The sequence below is a fragment of the Onychomys torridus genome, chromosome 17, assembly GCF_903995425.1.
Source record: "Onychomys torridus chromosome 17, mOncTor1.1, whole genome shotgun sequence".
NCBI lineage: Eukaryota > Metazoa > Chordata > Mammalia > Rodentia > Cricetidae > Onychomys > Onychomys torridus.
This window is the reverse complement of record NC_050459.1, coordinates 49,079,798-49,086,485: the sequence shown is the minus strand read 5'-3', so window position 1 is coordinate 49,086,485 and position 6,688 is coordinate 49,079,798.

Here is a 6,688-nt window from a genome sequence, read left to right as displayed (position 1 = left end):
CTTCTGGAGACATTCCAACTAGGACTTGCCTGTTGTACCCAGGAGGCTCTCGCATGTAGTCTCGCAGTCTGTGCTGGTGAATAAACTGTAAAGTTAAAATGCTTACTGAGAACTCAACAAATAGCACTATCTTCTTTATTAACACCGTAATTCTGAGAGCATGGTTCTTTAGTGCGTTCCCTGTGGGAAGTGTGCTGAGTACCTAAGACTGTCAGCACAGACATAAATGGCGGCCGTCCATGTGATATACAGTGGAGGTTTCATTATCTCATAACGGAAGTTAGCAACTTTTAAGGAGAGAAAAAGTCTTAAAGTTAAATTGAAAGAAAGTTAAAATCACTTAGAAAGTTACTATGTAAATATTTTTCTAACTTTGTAAATGAAACTAGTGGTAATAATTCTGGGTGATAGTCAAAATCATGGAAAGATGTCTTTCTATTTGGTATTTTATGTTAGTCACCTCATTATACTATACAATTTGACTTTACTGGTAAGTAAAATATTAATTTAGCTTATAAATAGAATAACTTCAGGAAGCAGTTTTTAGTATTCTTGTAAATGTTTAGTGTTCTCACTTTAAAATTGTAATCTTTTATGTTAGTATATAAAATATATAACGTTGAGTTTAGTAGTATTTCAGAAGAATTTCTAGAATTAATGAATCCTGTTAACTATTTCTTTCGATTGCAAGTACACTTAGAAAAATCAAGAGAATACAGTTTGTAAATGCTGTTACACCCCAATAGAGCACCAGCATGGAGGCACAGCACCACTTCCTTGTTGCCACACCACTCTACCTCTGTAAAATTCAATCCTAATTTTTCTTTTCTTTTTTCTTTTCTTTTTTTTTTTTTTTTGAGATAGGGTTTCTCTGTGTAACACTGGCTGTTCTGGAACTCACTCTGTAGAACAGACTGACCTTGAACTCACAGAGATCTGCCTGTTGAATGCTGGGATTAAAGGCGTGTGCCACCGAGCCTGGCTATGGGCAATATTTTTAATCTAATTTATGTACAATGTATCAAATAACAGATAGTTAAAATTAAAATTTTATATTAGAAACTAGAAATCTAGATTCATAATTTTTTAGGCTTTTTTTCTAACAACTTTAATAAAAATGAACTTACAGTAGTGATGTATATTTGTATTTACCAAGAAACTTATTTTGAAAACAACTTCTAGAAAAATAAAGTATGGATCATTGAAATTATTGAAGATATTGTCAAATTATTCTTATTTAGAAAATGTTTTCTCAGGCTAGAGAGATGGCTCAGAAGTTAAGAGACTGGCTGCTCTTCCTGAGGACTTGGGTTCAATTCCCAGCACCTATATGACAGCTCACAGCTGCCTGTAACTCCAGTTCCAGGGGATCGGACATTCTCTTACAGACGTACATGCAGGCAGAACACCAATGCACATAAATTAAAAAAATAAATAATCATTAGGGAAATGCTTTCTCTCAGGGCATTTGATAGTGGTTTTCAATAACTAAGCATCCCCTTTGGTTACACTGAAGGTCCTGCGGGAAGTGTAGCTTCGTCATGCGCCCTGAGCTAACTGATTTTCATAGTCCAATTATTACGTTGCCAGTGAAGGTTTCAGTAGCTTGTTCTGCCCTGTGAGCAGCTGTGCATTTACCCTTAAGCTGAGAAGCCAGGAAACAGCAGTGTAGGAGTCTATATGAGAGCGGGCAGGGAGGAATGTGGACAGTGAGTTCTAGGCGAAGGCAAGGGCTGCTGCCCTGGAGAAGGCAGCTCTGTCTTGGTGTTTTAATGGGAATTTACAACAGGGAATACATTCCGTATAAACCTTAAAAACTGTTTTATGCTGTTCTATTCACAGCTTTCTGTAATTGATCAGCACCTGGGGAGGCATTAAAGACTAAAAGGACATCGTCAGTTTTACACACGGCAACACTTCTTTTAGCTCAACCATTACAGCTTGGATTTCTACCTTTCAATAAGCCCCGGTCATCTTTCGTTTTCTCTGAGACTTAATGCAGACTGAGCACGATGGAGGAGGTAGTATGAAACTTTAAACTGCAAAACTAGAGCTTAATCGTCACATCACTTGAGCGTTTCTGCTGAAAATTACAGGTTCTTATTAGCAACAAATGGCTAGAAACAGCACAGGGCAACAGCAGCAGCCATGTTGAGCATTCGAACTGATTTTTGTTGGGAACATTGGAAAACCTTGTCATGATTTTCAGGAATGCTTGTAGGAATAAGGGCTACACGTGTCTTTTTTTCTTCCCTAAACCACTAAAGTGAAATTTCTCTTTCCTCTTGTTGGCAGTACTTGAGCTTGAAGCCAGCTCCTCACACTGCTAAGCTAATATCCAAGTTCTCTATTTACATGTTGAAATAAGGTCCTAGTAAGATAGTGAGGCTGGCCTTGAACTTGTGATTCTCTGGCTTTAAAATCCCTAGTAGCTAGGATCGTAGATGAGGACCCCCAAGCTCCACACAATATGTGTTTGCTTATTTATATCTGATGAGATTTCTCAATATGCAGATTTTACTCTGCAACTGTGCAATACTGATCTGTCTGCTTCAGACTCCCAATTTTATGAGTCTACAAGCATGTACTACAAAACTCAGCTCAATAATAAAATTAATTTGATTTTGACTTTTAGGATGATTTATGCAACAAACAACCCAAGTTCACAAACTACTTGAATTTTATGTTATAGAAGAGTACTAAAAAAAGAGGCTGGAGAGATGGCTCAGCAGTTAAGAATGCTTTCTACTCTTGAAGAGGACTGGGGTTAAATTCCCAGCCCCACATAGTTGCTCACAAATGTCCATAACTCCAGATCCATGAGATCTCCCACTTTCTTTTGACTTTAAAGGATACCAGCCAGATAGAGACATGGTACACATACATACATTTGGAGACACACACACCATAAAAAAAGAAAGAAAGAAAGAAAGAAAGAAAGAAAGAAAGAAAGAAAGAAAGAAAGAAAGAAAAGAAAAGGCAAAGAAGGAAATGTTTCGGAAAGAACCAGTGATGAATATTTTGTAGTCTCAGTAGTTGGGTTCAGTTTGTACACAGCTGCTGTCCAGCCAACTTTATACTAAATCATTAGATTTTGGTTAATTTAGTGTTGAAACCTGGAGAGACCCTCGGAGGACCCTGCATTATCCCACTCTTTCTCTCTTTTTTTTTTTTTTGGTTTTTTGAGACAGGGTTTTTCTGTGTAGCTTTGCGCCTTTCTCCCGGAACTCACTTGGTAGCCCAGGCTGGCCTCGAACTCACAGAGATCTGCCTGCCTCTGCCTCCCAAATTCTGGGATTAAAGGCATGCGCCACCACTGCCCGGCTTCATACATTATTATTATATACATTATTACTTATTATGTACAGTATTAATTATAATTAATTATTATAATTGATAATAAAGTAGTTATATTATATATTAATGAATTCACAATGAAAGTTGTCTGAATGTTCAAAAGAGGCTAGATATAGGCTGTCTCCTCACTTGAATGGTATTGTCCTTTATCCTGTGGAAACTTTTTAGTTTCATGAGGGGTCATTGTCCAGATTTTGTTCTTTTTTTTTTTTTTAAAGATTTATCTATCTATCCTATCTATCTATGTATTTATCTATCTATCTTTTATTTATTTATTTATTTATTTATTTATTTATTTATTTATTTATTTATTTATTTATTTATTTATTATGTACATAGAAGAAGGTGCCAGATCTCATTACAGATGGTTGTGAGCCACCATGTAGGTGCTGGGAGTTGAACTCAGGACCTTTAGAAGAGCAGTTGGTGCTCCTAACCTCTGAGCCATCTCTCCAGCCCCCAGTTTCTGTTCTTAATGTGCATGCTATTGATGTCCTGTGAGGAAATGCCTTTCTTGCGGCTGTCGGTTGAAGTGTATTCCCAACTTTCTCCACGATTACATTCGGGGTATCAGGTCTTGTGCTGAAGTCCTTGAGCTATTTGGAGTTAAATTTTGTGCAGGATGACAGATGAGGATCAAGTTTCATTCTTTCCACCTGTAGCTCTCTGGGTTGGACAGCACTATTCGTCGAAGATGTTCTCTTTTCTTTTTTCAATATTTCTTTGTTTCTTGCTTCTTTAACAAAATCAAGTGGCAGTAGGAATGTGGGCTTATATCAGGGTCTTCAATTCTATTCCACTTATCAATGGTCTTTTTGATGCCAGTACATGCTATTTTGATTATTATAGCTCGAAATTACTGAAATTAGGAAGGGTAATGTCTCCAACAGTGTGTTTATTACTCAGGGTTATTCTGGCTATCCTTGATCTTCTGTGTTAACACATGATGAAATTTCAAAAACATTTTTGTGAAGAAGCATGTTGAAATTTCTGAAAAGAGCTTTAAGATTTATACATTCCATTTTATAAGTCTAGTGTTTTGCTTGTATGTATATATTATGCACATGCATATGTACATGTGTGCCTGGTGCCTGTGGGGAACAGAAGAGGGCACTGGATCTCGTAGAAGTGGAGTTACAGATTACCATGTGGTTGCTTGAGATCAAATTTGGGTCCTCTGTAAGAGCATCACCTGCCTTTAACTTCTGAGCTATCTCTGGCCCTGTGCATTGAGATTTGATGGGGATTGTGAGGAATCTATTAATTGCCTTAGGTAGGATGGTCATCTTCACAATATTTAATCTGACCAGTGTGTGAGCATGGGATGTATTTCTACATTCTACTATCTTCTTCAACTTATTTCTTTAGTGCCGTAAAGTTTTATTCTAAGTCTTTTACTTCTTTAGTTAGATCTATTCCAAGATACTTTTTAAAGGGCTATTATGAGTGGGATTATTTTCCTGATTTTTTTTCTCAATATGATAGCTGGTTTTTATATCAACTTGACACAGGCTAGAGTAATTTTGGGAAAGGAAACTTCAGTTGAGAAATGCTTCCACCAGATCAGCTTACGGGGAAGCCTATAGTACATTTTTCTAATGAGTGATTTATAGGGGAGGGCTTGCACATTTTGGGCAGTGCCACTCCTGGGCTGATAGCCCTAGGTGCTATCAGCAAGCCAATAAGAAGTACACCTCCATGGCCTCTGAATAAGTCCCTGCCTCCAGGTCCTGCCTTGAGTTCCTGCCCTGACTTCTGTGGAAGATGGACTACAAGCTATAAAAATAAATAAACCCTTTCCTCCCAAAGTTGTTTTTGGTCTTGGTGTTTTATCAAAGCAATACAAACCCTAACTTAGATACTCGATATGTTTGTAATTGCTATATAGGAAGGCTATTGATTTTTGTATGTTCATTTTGTGTCCTACTACCTTTATGAATATTTTCTGGTGAAGGAGTTTTCTGGTGAAGTCTTTGCAGTCTTTTATGTGTAGAATCATACCATCCACAAGTAGGGATTCTTGGGCTTCTTTCTCTCGGATTTGTAGCCCATTTATCCTCTCACCATAATAGTTATTGCTATAACCTCAAGCACCATATCGAATAGGAGTGGAGAGAGGACAACCTTGTCATGTTCATGATAGTAAGGAACCATTTTAAAACAAAATGCAAAAGAAAGTGAATTTGAATTTTAAAAAGCTACTCTAATTTCTGACTCGTGATTTCTAGGAGAATTGGTTGTTCACACAGAGGATGGCCCTGCAAATGTAAGCTGATTATCTAGAGATCATCCCCAACATCTTGCCTCTGTTCTGGAAGTTTCAAAAAGCTTAGCTTAAACTGGCTTAAATGTGAAAGGGATTATTATTATTATTATTATTGTTATTATTATTGTTATTATTATTGTTATTATTATTTTATAGCTTATTGAGCAAGTGTGCTAGGGAGAAAATAACATGTCAATGTCAAGTATTTCTATGGGGGACAAAACAATTAAGTTGTGTTCATTTGTAGGCTTCAACCTGAGCAGGTATGAAAGTTGGCTATAGGTTGCAGGCCTGTATGGGCAGCCACAATATTAGTGAAGGAGATGTGGCTAGAGTTCATAGATGCCCTGGTGCCATTCTGTCATACTGCCTGACAAATGTCCACAAAGTCTGAGTGTGTTTGCTCAGGGACAATTGCCTGGACCTGTTTGAAAACTTGTTGTCAAAGTTGGACTTAACAGCTCCCAAACCTAACCCCTGTGTGTTTCAGGTAATTTATATGTGCATAAGCACAAAGCACAGCTCCCTCAGGAGCCGTGCGTCATTGCTGGCAGTTATGGCCCTGCCTCTGCTTCCAGGGAGTGTTCAGGCATCCTTAAAAAAGACCATCAAAAGAGATGGTCTTTTCCACTATAAGAAGCCTTTTCAGCTATAATTGAGAAAAGATCAAACTGCCTGTCATGGTGGATGGCCCAGTCATCCTGATCCCGGCTTTCCAAAGTGCCATGTCCACACCTGCCTGCTCTGCCACTCCCACCACTCCCATAAAACACATGAATAAATCATCCCAGTGCTTCATGTCACATGTCTGTAGTAGTCAGTGACATAGAGATTGCCTGGCAGCTCGACACCAAGGGCAGAAGTTCAGGGACAAAATGACACTGGGAAGACATATTTGTGAAGTAAGACATCTGCAGTGGCCTTGTCAGAGGAAGAGGATTAGGTTGAAGTCACCATCATCCCCTCCTACTGCTCCAGAATATTCCCCAGGTTTGCCTTATGAAGGTGGGGGCGAGTCACTCAACCTCTTTAGAGTTCTGACTCATAACTGATTCTTAAACTGTG